The sequence below is a fragment of the Dermacentor silvarum genome, chromosome 4 (genome assembly GCF_013339745.2).
Source record: "Dermacentor silvarum isolate Dsil-2018 chromosome 4, BIME_Dsil_1.4, whole genome shotgun sequence".
Lineage (NCBI taxonomy): Eukaryota > Metazoa > Arthropoda > Arachnida > Ixodida > Ixodidae > Dermacentor > Dermacentor silvarum.
In genome coordinates this window covers 178,597,447-178,616,266 of record NC_051157.2, presented here as the reverse complement: position 1 = coordinate 178,616,266, position 18,820 = coordinate 178,597,447, and the positions used below count along the sequence as shown (strand labels likewise).

Here is an 18,820-nt window from a genome sequence, read left to right as displayed (position 1 = left end):
GTTCAAAACTAAGCTTTATGGTTTTCTTAAAGTTAGGCACTGGGAGGCACGCGAAGACCACCTGTGCAAATAAGTTATGTGGCTAGGGGGGCACAAAGTGAGATGGTAATTATCGCTGTGAGCAGCCCAATTAACTAAAATTGAACAATTATTTTTTGTTGACTGCAGTAAGTGGGTATGTTTGTATTGAAAACTTAGAGACAGTCGAGTTTCTACATAGTATCAGTCGGAAGAGTTATTCTAGCGTGTCCGTGCTCCGAGATATCAGACTCCAAATTTCAATTGTCGTACTGCGCAGAATAATCGAGAATTAAGACGCGACAATTGTCATGAATTCCAGTGAATGATTATGAAGCTCAGTGACCACTTCTGTGGAGGGATGGCGGTGCCATCTTCTCTCTTGAGTCGTGGTGGTGTGTTGACTAGAGGAACGTTCTTGAATACCGGCGTAACGCTCCGCTCCAACGCAGCAACCACTACGCTGACCCGCCGTGGTTGCTCAGTGGCTATGGTGTTGGGCTGCCGAGCACGAGGTCGCGGGATCGAATCCCGGCCACGGCGGCCGCATTTCGATGAGGGCGAAATGCGAAAACACCCGTGTACTTAGATTTAGGTGCACGTACGTTAAAGAACCCCAGGTGGTCCAAATTTCCGGAGTCCCCCACTACGGCGTGCCTCATAATCAGACCGTGGTTTTGGCACGTAAAACCCCATAATTTTTAACCACTACGCTGGTTGTTTACGATATGCGAATCACCGCGTATGAAGACTCACGACGCCACCTACAAGAATAACGATGTGGCGTAGTAGGCGAGAGCGCGAGCCAGCGTCTTCATGTTTTGTTTCCCACGCGACGTCATCCTTTTACACAAGGCGTGCATCTGCTCCCGTTTCTCTAACCACGCGACGCCATTCTAGGCCCGCGCGCTGGCGTTGGCCGCTGACGTCACACTCCCTCACTTCGCAGCCGCGGCTCGAGGCTTCGCCCCGCTCCGCGAGAAGGCCCACTCAGATAAACAGATCCGGCGGGCTTGAGCCTCCTATGCTTAATGTACGACAATAAAACTGCGAAGTTACAATGAAAAACTTGTAGCGTACGAACGGTACTGTGCTCGTACTGGAATGAGTGCTACATTTAAAAAAAGCTTCCTATGCGTAGTTCTTAGTTTAGCTGTTGTATTATTTATATATGAACACTTCAGCAAGAGAACTCTTTCACTAAGCAGGTAGGTCGCGGAACCGATGACAACCAATGAGGCAACCGTTGACACCCCAAGGGGAAACTAATTTAATCAGGCGCGAAGGCGCTCAAGCGGACCTCGGCGTACTTGGCAAAAGGGACGACCCCTCATTCATTCGACGCCACCGACGGGTCGGGTAAGGAACGGCAGGCGCCAGGAGGTCCAAGGTGTTCATGAGAAAAAATAACTACGGCAACTTCGCGACACCACACTCCTACGGAACACAACTAAGCTTGTGAGCGAGCTAGCTTTACTTCTACATCGCTGATACCACGGGTACTGACGAAAAATACTTTTGAAGAATGCTGGTGGCCATATTTTTTTTGCGACAGGGCCATCCCCCTGTCAGCGAGGGGGCGATGCAAAAATCTGAGTGGGGGGTCAGGACATCCGGACATCCCCCCTGGATCCGCGCCTGCACCCAGAGTGAATCTAGATAAACCAATGAAACTGGAGGTGTGCCGACGGACAAACTTTGTCTTGTTACCATTAGTTCTTTCATCTTGGGGCGTCGCCAGAGCTCGTGAAGATCCCGAGTTTCGCCAAACTCGGGGCATCCTGCATAGCACCCCTGCAATGTTTCTCAGCACGGATCCTGGTCGACCAGCAAATGCCTTCCAGCACCAACGTCCACTAATCCTTGGCGCACCCGGGACACCAGGCCTATTTGTTACTTCTGTTGTATACCTGGCCATGTCGCACGTTTCTGTCGTTGTCGTGACTTCCGTACTAGTGCGGGCGAAGAAAATCAAGGCTACTTTTGTTCTGAGCCACCGCACCCGATCTCCCACTCAACGGTGGACACTTGCTCACCGAATCGATGTGGCTGGGACACACGTCGGTCGCCATCTCCACGTCGCCGTTCACTTTCCCCTATAGTTCGTCGCCCCCTACCCGTTCAAACAGAAAACTGCCCATCGCAGTTCCGGAGGCAAGAACTGCGCTCGTGTCGACAACTTCAAGGCCTCGATTTCTACCTGCGAACGAAATAACCCTGAATATCGAAGGGGTTTCTGTGCAAGCACTCGTCGATACTGGAACCCCTCTGTCTGTTCTTAGTGGAGAACTGTGCCGCGAGTTCAAAAAGATCACGATTCCGCTTGCCGACGTCTCCCTGCGTACCGCAACCGCGCACCACATCAAGATACAAATTTGACGGAACCGATGAACAGCTCATCGACCGACTTAAAGAAATCTACATAGGCCCCGCATGCGCGGCAGCGGATAAAGAATATCAGGGAGCGGAGAATCCGCTGCTGGACGAATCAATTCTAGTAGCAGAGGTCAGAGCCGCGCTCTTTGACATCAAAAAGAACACAGCCCCTGGCCCAGACAAGATCACATACGGTATGCTAAGGAACTTAGACGACGACTCTATAGTTCACCTTACAGCTTATCTGAACAAAGTGTGGGAATCCGGGGAAGTCCCTAAAGATTGGAAACATGCCAACATCATTTTAATCCATAAGAAGGGCAAAATCCCGGGTATAGAAAATCTCAGGCCTATTTCACTGACCTCGTGTCTAGGCAAATTAATGGAGAAAGTAATTCAGAAGCGACTAAGCCGATTCGCGGAAGAAAACAGCATCTGGCCCCACGAGATGGTAGGTTTCAGACCGCACCTTAGCGCTCAAGATACCATGCTAAGACTGCAACATGATATTATAGACAAACGAAAGACCAAAGATACGAGAGCAATACTGGGCATAGACTTAACCAAAGCGTTTGATAATGTCAGCCACTCTGCCATCCTCGACGGCCTGTCAGATGTTAACGTAGGGCAGAGGACTTTCGACTACATAAAATCTTTTCTCAAAGATAGAACAGCGACCCTGCACATGCAGAGCCTCAGCTCAGAAGAGATTAAATTAGGAAACAGGGGCACCCCGCAAGGAGCCATCCTATCCCCCTTCCTATTTAATTTAGTTATGAAAGACCTCCCGCGAAAGTTAGGAAAGATCGAAGGACTAAAGACGAGTGTCTACGCAGACGACGTCAACGTTTGGCTCAATGAGGGCAGCGATGCGTCTATCGAAGAAAGGCTCCAGAGGCAGCCGACATCATAGACTTCCATGCCAAAAGTAAAGGACTGAGCTGCTCCCCGACGAAGTCAGAACTACTACTAATCAGGCCCAGGACGAGGACAGACAACGCATCTCCTCCCAGAATCTCGATAGACTTAGACGGGAAAGAAATTCCGCAAGTAGATGAGATCCGAATTCTGGGCATGCTCATAAGCAAAACAGGAAACAACCACACGACTATAGCTAAACTAGACGTGCACGCAAACCAAGTGGTAAGCATCGTTAGAAGAATCTCGGCCAGAGGCAGAGGGCTAAAGGAGAAGAACAAGTTAAGGCTGGTCCAGGCCTTCATCTTGAGTCGGATCTGCTACTCAACCCCATTTCTTAACATCAAAAAAGCAGAAAGAAACAAGTTAGACGTAATAATAAGGAAATGCACGAAACGTGCACTGGGACTACCAGTCTCGACCTCAACTGAGGCACTAGAGGGAATGGGGGTGCATAACACATGGCAGGAGTTAGCGGAAGCGACGAGAAAGGCACAACTCGAACGCCTGAGTCTAAGCGAGACAGGACAGCAGATACTAAACTGGGTAGGACTACAAGCGAACAGAGGAACTAAATATCAGACGTTCCACATTGAGTCCAAAATTAGGAAAGCTCTCACGGTCGCACCGATACCTAAGAACATGCACCCACAACACGATCAGGAAAGACGCCAGCACAGAGCCAAACACTTGACAACAAAGCTAAGCAGAATGCCACCCGAGATGGTTGCCTTCACAGACGCCGCCCTTGGCGGAGACGGAAGCTCCGTCTCAGTGGTAGTCGACGGGTCCGGAGTAGAACAGGGCGCGATATATACAAGCGGAGTAGACGCCACGGCAGCGGAGGAAGCAGCGATCGCTCTGGCGTGCGTTAGCACGGACGCGAGGGTGATCGTTAGCGACAGTAAATCGGCAGTAAGAAATTTCTGCAGAGGCAAAATATCAGACTACGCGTACAGCATAATATCGAAAGGTCACATAGATAGAGGGATCACCATAACCTGGGCCCCCGCTCACTGCAACATAACAGGAAACGAAGCCGCCAACGCCCTCGCCCGAGCGCTCATTATCCGGGGGGGACGGCGGCCTCAACCTAACTTTAAGGTCGAGGTGCTCGTGACCTACCACGAGATCACAGAGCATTACAGATTAGGACGCCGGAAATATCCACTCCCGGATAGGTCCCTCACGTCCGCAGAGGCGGTCACCTGGCGCCGCCTGCAAGCCAAGAACCACATGTCTCCCAGATGGAGATACCTCACGCAAACGGGAAATCCGGAGGACCAATTCTGCAGATTCTGCGATAAGATAGGAACTTTAAGGCATATCCTATGGGAGTGCAGCTACTCCCCGGGATATAATTTATTCACGGATGAACAAGTATGGGAGACCGCGCTTCATAGCGAAGACCCGGTGGCACAGGCCAACATTGTCCGTCTGGCAGCTGAAGCGGCAAGCCGCTTCGTCTACTAACCCCTGCCCCTTGGGGTGACATCGGGCTCCCTGGACGCCTACGAGCGGTACCGGAGCTCCGGTGTCACCCCTTACGAACAATAAAAGTTTACTCACTCACTCACTCAACCTTCAGTGGCATACACTTCTCGCCTTGTCAATAAGGACATTTTGTACGTAGTCGAATTTGTCGTTTTTTCACCATCTTAGCACGGCGTTATTTTAGGTTGGGACTTTCTAGCTAGCCACCATGTCTTTGTTGACTGGGCACGTGCCGAACTTGAGTTATCGCCTGATGTGTGACGCCGCATCTGACAAGCCACCTTCTTCTCGAGTGGTCTTCGCCTCGGACACTGTAATACGTTTTTTGTCTTCTGTTTTTCTGTCACTTTCTTGCCGTAATGCTCCTTCTTCCACAGCCCTGTTTGCGCCCTCCGAAGCCTTCACCTCTCGCAAGGACTTCCTCCTCTCATTTGCAATTGTCACAGTTGAAAACTCTTGCTGCGCCATTTATGTCAGGTATCGGTTCTCTTCCCCAGCCAACTTATTCCGTGGTGAATGTATGGGTCTGTTTTAGGATATTAATTTCATATAATCTACTCAACTGCCACGATAAGTCTTCTCGTCGACAGCATTACTCCTGCTACCACTGCCGATTCGTCCTCTTTAGAGGCCTTCCTTCCTTCAATTGATTTCAAGCTCGCGCCAGCCCAGCGTGCCCAACTCTTGGAGCTGCTCGACCCCTTTCTAATGTCTTTCGATCATAAGCAATCTTCCTTGGGCCGCACATCCACCATCGTTCACCACATTGTCACCGGCACCCATGTACCATTACGCCAGCGTCCACACCAAGTTACTCACGCTGAACGCCGTGTCATTGACAAACAAGTCAACATCATGCTTCATCGTGGCGGAATACAGCCCTCACGCAGCGCTTGGACCTCCCCAGTTGTGCTGATGAAGAAAAATGACTGTAGCATCAGATGTGTTGATCATAGGCGCCTTAACAAGATCACTCGAAAAGATGTTTATCCGCTGCCCAGAATCGAAGACGCTCTCGACTGCTTGCAAGGAGCAGAGTTCTTTTCCTCATTGTCAATTCGATCTGGGTACTGGCTGGTCCCTATGAATGAAACTGACCGTCCGAAGACTGCGTTTGTCACCCCAGATGGTTTATATAAGTATAACATGATGCCAATCGGCCTTTGTAACACACCGGCCACCTTCGACCCTCTCATGGACAACATTCTTCGAGGCCTCAAATGGCACACGTGTCTTTGCTACCTCGACGACGTCGTAGTCTTTCCGAAGGGCATTGACTCCCATCTGAATTGCCTCGCAATCGTCTTGACTTGCCTTCCAGACGATGGACTGCAGCTTAATTTGAAGAAGTGCCACTTTGCCGCCCGCCGGCTTACCATCGTAGGCCATGTTGTCTGCAAGGACGGTGTCCTTCCTGACCCTGCAAAGCTTCGCGCTGTCGCCGAGTTCCCCAGGCCGTCGACGCTGAAAGAACTCCGTAGCTTTATAGGCCTGTGTTCGTACTTTCGCCGATTCATGCATAATTTCGCGTCCATAATCACCCCTTAACGCAGCGGCTTGCAAACAGCCAAGGCATCTTGGCATGGTCTACAGCTTGCGAAGAGGCATTCGCCACATTAGGCCATCTTTTTATATCCCCACCCATTTTACGCCACTAACCCAGACGCTCCAACAGAAATCCACACGGACGCTAGTGGAGTAGGCCTCGGTTCTATTCTTGCCCAGCGTAAGTCTGGCTTCGACGAGTACGTTGTCTCTTACGCCAGCCGCACTTTCACCAAAGCGGAAACGAACTATTCGGTCACCGAAAAAGAATGTCTTCCAATCGTTTGGGCAATCGCCATATTTCGACCTTGCGTATATGGCCGTCCACTTGACGTTGTGACTGATCACCAACCACTGTGCTGGTTGTCGTCGTTAAAAGATCCATCTGGTCGCCTAGCTTGTTGGGCGCTTCGTCTTTTTTACTATGACATCCGTGTGGTCTACCGGTCAGGCCGTAAACATTGAGATGCCGACGCTCTTTCTCGCTCACCACTGTCCGATTAGTATGGTGCTGCGTCTGTCTCCAGCTATGATTGTTCGTCTCCTACATACGCCGACATGCCAGCTGAGCAACGCCGGGATCCGTGGATAGCCTCTCTTCTAGATTATTTATCTCAGCCGTCACCACGCACCACCGAACGCTCGCTTCGGCAGACTGCTCGCAACTTTGCCATCCATGAACGGCTCCTGTACCACCGCGACTACCCATCTGATGGCCGTAAATGGCTGCTAGTGATTCCTCGCCATCTACGTTCCGACGTCTGTGCCGCTTTTCACACGATTCTTTTGTATCGCCCCGACGCTTCAGAATCTACGACTCTATCCGAAGCCGCCACTTACCCGAAGAATATCGTCAGATTGGACTCTTACTTATCGCGCAAGACCAGGCCAGCCAGAAACATAGTCGTGACGCAAGCTTGTCTTTTCCATCATATTCACCTGGAACGCTGGTATGGATCCGCGTTCCCTCCTTATACTCCCCGTCTTTCCACAAAGTTCAACTCAAAGTATGACGGCCCTTACCGGGTTCTACGACAGACGTCCCCGGTAAACCACATCATTGAGCCTATTCAGCCATCTACGGACCAACGGCGTCGCGGACGCGAAACTCTTCATGTCGACCTACTGAAGCCGCACTACGACCCACCAGTGCTCCCTGTTCCATAAGCCCACCAGGATGGCTCAGTGACAAATACGGGCGCCAGCAGAAGACGAACTCCGCTGCTGTTGGTGCTCGCGCTCGCTCCGCTTTTTCTGGGCATTCATATAAACGCCGAGCGCATCTAACCTTAAACACCTACTATCAATACTAACTCAGATATTCGCTCACCGGTCTGTAACTGGACGTCTCCTTGTCGTGCCACTGAGAACATACCACAAAGCATACTGCGTAAGCTTACGTGCCCTGACCATTGAGCACTGCCAATCATACACAGAAAAAGAGCGTAATATAGCTGTGACACAGAGTGCACTTTCTGAAGGTTTGCTTTTCGTTAATAGCGTTTTTGTAGGCCCGTTTGTTATCTCTTTTAATTACTGCTCCCTGCAACGTTAACCACTCATCCTTCTCTTTTTAATCGAAGGCTCACAAGTGTCGGCGGCGGTGGGGGTGGTGCCACGCTGAAAAGTGGGCCGGTCCTGGCGATAGAGCAGAAAAGGTCGAAGGTCAATGGCACAACCTCCTGTCGTGTGGGCCGATCCTGATGATAGTGGAGAAAGGGTCCCTTCTTGTCCAACCAGGGACAAGAAAGAAAGAAAGGAAGAAAAGGAAGGTAGGAATTAAGACAGAAAGAAATAGAGAATGAAAAGAAAGAAATCACGTGAGGCGCACACCCGCATTGGATATGCTACACGCGTGATCACGTGACACGCGCGCGACCATTCAGGTTTGTTTGGTGTGTCGAGAGGCCCTAGGGACATGGAAGGAAAGCGGGTTGGCGCGCGCTCCTCCCGGCTTCCCTCGCCTCAGATCAGTTTCGGCGAACCGACGGGAAGGCCACGCGTAGTGCGCTCCACAAAGGAGCAAGCTACGTTTGATGAACGCCGGCGTTAACTCACCCGGGAAAGGGCTCGTCGTCGACGTGCCGATTCTAGCGTGAGGGCTTCCCTAGCCGAGGCTCGCCGTCAGCGAAGAGCCGACGATCCCGAGGCGACGGCTCCCGAAGCCGAAGCCCGCCGTCAGCGACGAGCAGAGAATCCCGAGGTGATGGCTTCCGAACGTTACCCTGACGAAGGTCAGGTGTACAAGCTTCACAGCGGAACGGAGCAAAACGCTAACGCTAACGCAAATACACTTGGGCGCCATCTCGAGGCGGATACAGCAAACATGAGCAAACCCTCTCGTTAAGCCTACTCCGCCGCTAATCGAGAACGTATATCGAAAACAACGCCCATTTGTCACCTGTACGCCGCTGTCGAAGCATCATCACACAAATCTAAAGCAAACACGAGCATTAGTAGGGAACGAATGAGCCGAACAGTGCAGGCCGACGACTCTATAGATCCGAAGTGGACGGCTCTCGCTTCAACAGGCGCCGCCATCTTGCCCTACATACGGAATCCCTTGCGTGCGTTAGCGTTGAACGCTATATTCCGGTAAAAGCGTTCGTACGTAAGAGTTCTGGCTACGTTTACGTTCTGCTCATGAGCAATTTGCAGCACGCAACGCTAACGCTAAATCCTTGCGTTTGCTGTTTTCCGCTATACTAAAACTCCCTAGTGCCATAAAACGCGAGCGTCGTCAGTGGAAGCTGGAGCAGGCGACCAACGGGACGAATACCGGCGGGAGTTAAATGCGATGACTACTTCTCGTGACCCAGCAGCGAAAGAAACGTGACACATCAAGCGACCGAGAAGCAATACCTTATAGGAGTGTCGCCATCTGTGCAAGAAGTGGCAAACCAGCCTGACGTGGTCTCAAGAAGGGGATATTGTTATGAAATCAGTAGGCTCTCCTGTATTAAAATATACCCGATAGCGTTAAAGGCCTCGTGTCGCTGAAAATCTGGCGTCGGTCTCGGTGTCCGCGGCTGAGAAAATCCTACAGAACCACCCCGACCACACAAGTCCTCCACGTGGCGCAGAGGCGCTGGTCAGCTAACTGAATTTCTCAAACTAAAATCCATCAGGAAAATCGTAAAGTACGATTTAACCATAATCTACAGACATTAGAGAGTCGGACTGTATTTGAAATATAGGAATAAACATAATTCTGTTACGACGAAACTAAGAAATAAACCCCTTTTCCAGCATTCCTACCATTCCTACCATACAGCCGCGCGCCCGGGTAGGTGACTTGCAAACACATCATCCAGATGGCGCTCGCCTCCTCGGCAGCGTTTTAACGGCCGCGTGAAACGTCAGCGGCGCGCAGAGGCGAACGTGTAGAAAAAAAAAGCTCCAGTTGCCGCGAAGCCTGAAAAGCATTCAGCCATCTATGAATGCTATCACGTTCCACTCATAAAGGTGAATCTTAAGCGTGCTCGAAATTTTTTCTCCATAACAGGACCGCGTGTATAGCCGGTACAGACGATCATTTCACTAATGAAGAATAAACTCAGATGCTTAAATCAGCATTAGAGAAAACATCGCACTGTCATACTGACATATTTTCTCAGAGTCACGGTCAATTAAAAACGCTTATGCACATTCAACGCAATTGTTGCAATCTATGAAAAGCGAGGCTTAAGTAAAGGGGTTAAATGAATGCTATAGAGGTAACGGTGATTTGTAAAGCTTGGTGGTTACAGGAAAGTACGACAAGTACCAAGTAAACTTTAGGGATGCTGCACCTTTTATGTTACAGTGGAACATATCAATTCTGGAGGATTGACCCAAATTGGCATACATACCCAGTGGCACATAGCGAATAGCTAAACCAAAGAAAATAATGTAAATCAAAAATTTGTTAAACGCAATTTGCCGCTCCATGAACAGATCGGTGTGCTTTAGAGAAGCCTGTGATCCGACGTTATATTGGCAGGTTTTATGTCGGAAAACCGTGCATGTTGTTCCTTATTGTGAGAAAGGCCTGCGAGTATTCTTAAAGTGTCATTGTTCTTTTTTTCTTTATTCTTTCATTTATGTTTTATTTGTATTTATTTTTGTGAGGCTTTGTTTCGCCTCGCTTGTGCAAGTTGCCGCCCGCGACCACAGTGCTGGTCCCTTTCCAGGAGGGCCGATTCGATCGTCAAGGCTCACCACCTGCCCTGTGAGAAGCATCCTTGCGTCGGCTTTCGCTGGAAACCGCGCTGGTAGCTGTATTCCCACAATGCCATGCATGATGCATCATTCCGCACGCCTGGCACATTGACAATTGCCGCGTCATTCAGTCCCACGGTGGCCTCGAGATCATGAAAGAATGATACCAAACCGTGCTGTTCTTCAAATTTCAACGAAAATAGTAGGTCATACAAGCGCCCAGCTGTAGGCCCGGAGTCCAATTGTGCAATTTCATTTATCATGCCTTCCTTTCATTCAAGTCGCCTGGTAATTCTATCTACCTTATTAGCGCGATCCTTACAAACTTTACAAACCTTATAGTTTTGTAAGGTTTTTACGGGCGGACATGTCCACTCAATACTGTTTTCGGTCAGGATGAGGCGCGCCACTAGACCACCTGACGAGAAGCATATTCGTAGTTACATGCACAGTGCGGTGTTTTAGAAAACCTGTTATTGCGATTATGTGTATATATGTGTGGCGCCAATGGAAAGGGCAAAGGTTCTGTTTCTGCAGTCTGCGTAAAAACAACGGCAATAGCAATCACGATAGGCAATAGTTCAATCTTTCTAATTTGACACAGTTTAGTCTCTAGCCATACGCCCTCGCAATTATCTGTCCTCATAGCACGTGAACCCCGCCAAAAGAGATATCTTGAAGCAATAGCTTTCTTTGGTTTTTTCCGCTACCTTGCTGTTTGTATCTTTCAGTCCTACCCAATTATTGTACCTTTAGGGTGACCTTGAAACTTCAACTCGCTTTAATGCTTGCTTAAAGTTGACCTTTCGCTGCAACGTCGAGCTGGTGGCTGAGGGACGCGTTCGTTAATAAAATATGCAGTGCGTATCTTGCCTTATTGCGCCATTATTATCTTGCTGGATCAGGAAAGCTTTGTTCGAACAGATTTCCACAGAGCATGGGATGCCCAGTGGCATTTTGTCATGCCGTAAGCTTTTCCTACCTAACTCAGAAAAGCTTACGCTTAAAAAAAAGAAAAAAAAACATTAGCACTGTCAGCAGAGGTTACCTTGTTGAGATTAGCTGTATGCATTAATGCTCCCTTCCAGTATATTTCCTTCCTCCATTGCTGGTCAATTGCCACTGCATACAGACGAACATAATGAGGCTAGGTTACCTTCATTAGTTTTCATTTTCCCGCTCATAGTTATAATTTCAAATTTCCGCCTTTCAATCTAGCTAAGATTCTCACATGTCGACCTAGCGAAACAAGCCCACATGTTACGCGTAATAATTTCACTGGTGAAGACTATAAATAGAGATACATAAGCACTGGCGACAATATTTCATCCTGTCATACTGACGTGTTTTATTGCGATAGCAATTAAATGGGCGCTCAAAGCTGATTTCTGCCGTCGGCGTCTCCGTGAGGTTCCATATGATGTCCAACGGCGATGAAATCGTTTCAGTGCACCGTATGCTGTATGTGCGTGTAAAAGTGCGCGAGGGAAGTGCGCTTTCACGGGGAGCGAACGCACGGCGGAGAGCAAACGCGACTTTTTCCGTCGCGCGGAAGGCCATGGGGGACGGGAGGGAAGGAGGGAGGGAAGCTGACGTTTAGCTGCGGCACCAAATGCGTATTGACACGTATACATGTTTATCTTTCACCGGTGACCGCTTTTCACCGGCTAACAAATGATAAACGTTATCGCTAGGCACAGGAAGCGCCTGCATGTATCGGAAGTTTCTCGAACGTTATCGATGCTTCTTTCCGTTATCTCCTGTCACAGACGCTCGTGTAATCTGATTGTATGACCGACGCGAATTGTCTAGAACTTTCTGGAAGACACGCAGGCACCAGGGATTAATCTGAAACCTTCGGTGACTCGTGTATAAAAGCCGACGCGTTTCGCCACTGATCAGATTTTCGACGAACGCCGACTGTGTTCGCCGCTATCGTTTACCTTCGAGTGCAACTTGTTTTTCTGGGCACGTCGACGCCTACTCCGACCAGCAAGCTAGCCGTAGGCTACTGAACCTGCGACCGGAGTACGAACCTCGGCCTCGCCCTCGGCAGCAGCTACCATGACAGCCCCTGCGCCAACATCTGCAGTCATGATGCAACAACCCAGGGAGCCGCCGACTTTCCGCGGCTCGCCATGTGAAGACCCCGAAAGCTGGCTGGAGGCATACGATCCGGTAGCGACGTTCAACAAGTGGGGCTGCGACGAAAAGCGGCGCCATGTTTACTTCTCTATTGAAGACGGCGCCAGAACCTGGTTCGAGAATAGGGAGCGTGCACTAACAACCTGGGAACTCTTCCGAGCCACTTTCCTGGACACCTTCACAAACATCGTCCTTGAATAAAGAGCTGCAGCCTTGCTGGAAAACCGTGTACAGCTCCCTAATCGGTATGTACACTGAAGAAATGACTCGATTGTTCCGGCACGCCGGCCCCGCTATGCCCGAAAACAAGAAAGTTCGCTTGCATCATGCGGGGAGTTAAGCAAGAGCTATTCGCCGGATTGGTGCGGAATCCACCAACGACAATCCAAAACTTCTCTCGGAGGCTACGACGATCGAGAATCCACTGGACATGCACAACCGGCAATACAATCACCGTTCGACGCCACACTATGCTGAAGTCCAAGGACTCGCCGACAACCTACCAGACACCCTCAGGGCGATAGTACGCGAAGAGCTGCAGAAGTTGCTACCGTCGTCGCAGCCTCAAGTTGCTTCCATCGCCGATATCGTGCGGGAGGAAATCAGGCAATCGCTAGGACTAGAGTCCTTAATAAACATTCACGCAGTACCCACCTCAGCATAAATGTCAACGTTAATGCGAGTAAAATGCGGGTGTTGGCCTTCAAGCAGGCCTGGACGTTGCGTTGCAGAAGGCTATTCGAAAGGCAAGTCTGGTTAATGGCAAGCGCGAGCTAGAGCGTCAACAACAACCACCGCTCATCGTCGTCTTCTTTTTCCAGACATAGACCCGCGGTCATTCGCCTTCAGTACAATTACCCCCCGCGGAATAAGGAGCCATCCTGGCGACCTAGGGGCAAGAAAACACAGGGGGATCGTAGCACTGCTTGAGTCGGGACACGTGGACAATTTCTTGGCCGCGACGACGATGGTCAGACGACGGTTCTAACGTCTTGATGAGGTAGTTCGCAGATGTTTCGTTAAGTACACGATATGGACCCTGGTGCTTGGAGACCAGCTTCGTTGAAAGGCCAGGTGTAGTGGACGGGGCACGCAGCCAGACTAGCGAGCCAGGAGCATAGCACGTAGTTGTAGTGGATGCATCGTTGTGTTGCTTCTGGCGCCACTGATCTTGTGATGTGAATGAGCGGGCAAGTTGGCGGTATTCTTCAGCGTATGTAGCTGCTTGAGATAGCGTCGTGTACCCTGAGGCGTTCGGTCGGTATAAAAGAATAGTGTCCATGGTGTAAGAAGGTTCGCGTCCGTGAAGGATAAAGAAAGGGGAGAATCCAGGTGTGCTTTGAACGGCGGTGTTGTAAGCGAACGTAACATAAGGTAGCACTCGGTCCCAATTGGAGTGGTCTGACGAGACGTACATAGCGAGCATGTCGCCCAGGGTTCGGTTAAAACGTTCTGTCATCCCGTTTGTCTGTGGATGATAGGCACCAGTGGTGCGGTGAACGACGCGGCATTCACGAAGCAATGCTGCGATGACGTCGGAGAGGAACACATGATCATGGTCACTCAGCAACTCTCGAGGAGCTCCATGACGAAGGACGAGATTGTGAAGAATGAAAGTGGCAACGTCTTTTGCTGTGGACGACGGAAGAGGTGAAGTTTCGGCATACCGTGTGAGGTGATCGACCGCAACGATTATTCAACGATTACCGTCTGGTGTGCTGGGGAGGGGACCGTAGATGTCGATGCCGACGCGGTCAAATGGTCGGGCGGGGCATGGCAGAGGTAATAAGGCGCCGGCGGCGTGTTGAGGAGGAGTCTTGCGTCGCTGGCACGTGGAACATGACCGGACATACTGTCGTACAAAACGGTACATGCCACGCCAGTAATACCGAAGCCTAATGCGTGAATACGTCTTTAGGAAGCCTGCGTGGCCACATTGTGGGTCGTCGTGGAAAGTGGAGCATATTTCGGCACGTAGGTGGCAGGTAATGACGAGGAGCCACTTCCGGCCGCCGGGGGTGTAATTCCGGTGGTACAGCACGTCTTCTCGAGTGGTGAAGTGCTCAGCCTGCCGACGCAACGTCTGAGAAGTGGGAGCAGAAGTCCGGCCAGACTGAATGTCTAGAATGGAAGCCACCAACGGGTCCTTGCGCTGCTCATATGGCATGTCAGAGATGGCGAGAGCGGTGGTATCGCAGGTAGTATTTGTGAAGCAGACAGGGTCGGGAGGCCTGGGCGAACGGGAGAGGGCGTTTGCATCCAAATGTTTCCGACCAGAGCGATACAGGACGCGGATGTCGTATTCCTGGAGGTGCAATGCCCATCGAGCGAGGCGACTACTTGGATCTTTCAGTGACGACAACCAGCACCGGGCGTGGTGGTCGGTCATTACGTCAAATGGGCGCCCGTACACGTAAAGACGAAATATCTCTATGGCCCAAATTATGGCAAGACATTCTTTTTCAGTCACAGAATAGTTGCCTTCGGCTTTGTTGAGAGTTCGGCTTGCATAGGCAACGACGTACTCTTCAAACCCATCTTTCCGATGAGAAAGAATAGCGCCTAACCCGACATTGCTGGCGTTCGTGTGGATCTCAGTGGGTGCAGAGGGGTCGAAGTGTCGCAGTATAGGAGGCGACGTAAGGAGATGGCGCAATTCGTTGAAAGCATCGTCGCAAGCAGGAGACCATGCCGAAAGGTTATTACTGCCAGCGAGGAGCTTGGTCAAATGGTTGATGATCATAGCGAAATTGCGGATAAGGCGTCGGAAATACGAACATAGAGCGATAAAGCTACGGAGATCTTTCATGGTACTTGGTTTGGGAAACGCTGAAACGGCTGTAATTTTGGCAGGGTCGGGCAGAATACCGTCCTTCGAAACAACATGCCCTAGAATCGTAAGCTTTCGAGTGGCGAAGTGGCATTTCTTCAAGTTCAGTTGCAGTCCTGCAGCTTAGCGGCAAGCTAGCACTTGTTATATATGGGACCTAAAATCGTAGGAAAACACCACAATGTCGTCTAATTAACAAAGGCAAATGTTTTACTTGAGGCCTCAAAGGATCGTGTCCGTCGTGCGCTCAAAAGTAGCAGGCGCGTTGCAGAGGCTGAAGGGCATGACTGTGAACTCATACAGGCCATCGGGCGTCACAAAAGCCGTTTTTTTGTGATGGGCCTCCGCCATCGGTACCTGCCAGTATCCCGAGCGCTAATCTAAGGACGAGAAGAATTCTGCTCCCTGTAGGCCGTCCAGGGCATCGTCGATGCGTCGTAGAGGGTACACATCCTTGCGCGTGATTCGATTAAGACGTCGGTAATCCACGCAGAACCTGATGGATTCGTCCTTTTTCTTCACCAGCATAAATGGAGAGGCCCAGGGACTGCTGGAGGGCTAGATTATTCCACGTTTCAGCATATTGTCTACCTGTTCATCGATGACACGGCGTTCTGCAGTCGACACACGGTATGGGCGCTGGCGCAATGGTGCTTGTTGAGCGGTATCAATGCGATGAACAACTGCTGACGTTCGACCTAAGGAATACTGGTTGTGGTCGAAGGACGCTCGAAAACGCTGCAGGAGTTGTACGATTTCCTTGTGCTGCGCAGGTGTGAGGTCGGAATCGACGGCATTTAAGAATATGTCGACAGGATCATCGATGCCAGCGGCAGGAGCGACAGCACAAATCGGTATGCCCTATCTCCAAGCATTGAATCCTCGAAAATGCAGTCATAAGTCTCGAAGCTCCCCAGACACTTGCCGCATAGTAGAAGTGGCGGACATGCAGATGCATTGCACACGTAGATAGCCGCAGAACCATTGCAGAAGTTGATGACAGCCCACGACACGGGAGGAGGAAGTTTCGGCGACAAGCAGGAGCTGCAGATGGCGAAAACAAAACAGGTGAGTTAGTGGCGGCAGGCGAAAACACAGGCACCAGAACGACGGACAAAGGGGCGATGTGGACGTCAGCCAAGGCAAACGCTTTAGGCAGAGTGTGGTCGTCGAGAACAGGCCACGGCCTCGACAATGTGAGTTCAGCACGAGCGCAGTCCGCGAGGGCTTGATGAGTAGACAGAAAATCCCATCCTAGGATTACGTCGTAGGGTGATCGGGGCAGGACGACAAACTTAATGGCACACATAACATTTTGAATAATTATACGGGTTGTGCACTGAGCGGTAGGCTTGACGTAATGCGAGGTCGCCGTACGCAGGGAAACATCGGTAAGCGGGGTGGTAATTTTTCTCAGATAGCGTCACAATTTTTCGCTAATTACAGAAACAGCTCCTGTGTCGACAAGTGCACGTACGGCGATACCTTCTACCAATAAATCAATTTCGTTAGGCGGATAAAAATGAGGTCTTGGAGAGTTCGATGACGGCGCAGTTTTTGCCTAGGGAACTGCGGCTGTCAGTTTTCCTCTCGTGCGCGGCTAGGTCGGCGAAGCATCGGGGAGATGGATCGGCGACGGGGAGGAGACGACCGGCGTGAGTCAAACGGGCTGCGTGTAGAATTCGGGTCGGCGACAGGAGAAGAAACTCGTTGTGAACGCTGAGCAGCTTGATAGGTTGGTGAAGCCAGACCGTTTTGAGAGCGGAAGCTGCGACGGTGACAGTGGCGGGCTATATGGCCCGCAAGACCACATGCGAAGCATATGTGCCAGTTATCAAAGATACGCCACGGGTTCACAGTTGATGGTCCTGTGGGCGCAGAAGGATGGGGCATTGTGCGCGAGGGTGACGGCGACGTGTAGAAGGACCCGGTGGCCCGGTAGGCGCAAGAAAGAGATGGCACCTGTGATCTGGCAAGAACGGCAGCGTAAGTTAGTGGCGTAGTGACAGGCAATGCCGGAGGGGCAGCTGGTAGTGCCTGGGCGACTTGCGTCTTCAATGACGTGGCGAAGAGGTGCGTCTAAAGATGACGGCGCTGGCTTAAGTGTATGGGTGACAAGGGTAAGTTGACGTGCAACTTCCTCGCGGATGAATTGCTTGATGTGTAGTAGCAAAACTGTGTGATCAGCAGCGGCGTCGTTGGCAAGGGTGGAAATGTCAGCTGTATATTGAGCAGCACGGCGCGTCGACGCACGCTGCTTTCGCAGCCCGTCGTAAGTCTGGCAGAGTTAAATTATGGGGTTTTACGTGCCAAAACCACGATCTGATTATGGGGCACACCGTAGTGGGGGACTCCGGAAATTTGGACCACCTGGGGTTCTTTTACGTGCACCTAAATCTAAGTACACGGGTGTTTTCGTATTTCGCCCCCATCGAAATGCGGCCGCCGTGGCCGGGATTCGATCCCGCGACCTCGTGCTCAGCAGCCCAACACCATAGCCACTGAGCAACCACGGCGGGTTAAGTCTGGCAGAGTTGTATCACGTCGGCTACCGTCTGGGGGTTCCTAGCGACAAGCATCTGAAATGCATCGTCCTCGACTCATTTCATGATGTGCTTTATTTTTCCCCTTCGGCGAGAGATTGGTCGACGCGCTTGCACATGGAGAGAGCATCTTCGATGTAACCTGTAATCGTCTTCTCCCTGCGTTGAACTCGACTGCGCAAGCGCTGTTCCGCGCGAAGCCGGCGCACGACGGGATGACCGAAGACCTCCGCGACGGCTGCCGTGAAGGTCGACCAGTTCGTAATTTCGCTTTCATGGTTTTTGAACCAGAGGCCGGCTACATCAGTGATGTAAAAGTGAACGTTCGTGAGCTTGGTGCCGTCATCCCATTTATTACAAAAGCTCACTCGTTCATACTCGACGACCCAATCCTCGACGTCCCGGTCTTCGGTGCCGCTAAATATAGATGGGTCGCGCTGTCGAGGCACGCTAGCACAGAGGATTGTCGTTGGCACGGGAGCAGATTGCGACGGGCCAGGATCAGTCATGGTGAACGCTGATGGTAGCGTCTGGCTGCGAAGTTCCAGGATGAACAGTACCCCGCAACCTCCACCACTTATAATGCGGGTGTTCGTCTTCAAGCAGGCCTGCACGTTGCGTTGCAGAAGGCTATTCGAAAGGCAGGTCTGGTTACTGGCGAGCGCGAGCTAGATCGTCAACAACCACCGCTCATCGTCGTCTTCTTTTCCCAGACATCGAAGCGCGGTCATTCGCCTTCAGTACACGATCA

The 18,820-nt window shown here is 51.0% G+C and overlaps 1 pseudogene; it reads right to left on the bottom strand.

Annotated features, from left to right (window-relative positions):
• LOC119449069 (putative uncharacterized protein DDB_G0271606) overlaps positions 1-18,578 on the bottom strand; it is a 29,292-nt pseudogene extending 10,714 nt beyond the window's left edge.
• Positions 18,579-18,820: the final 242 nt, after the last annotated feature.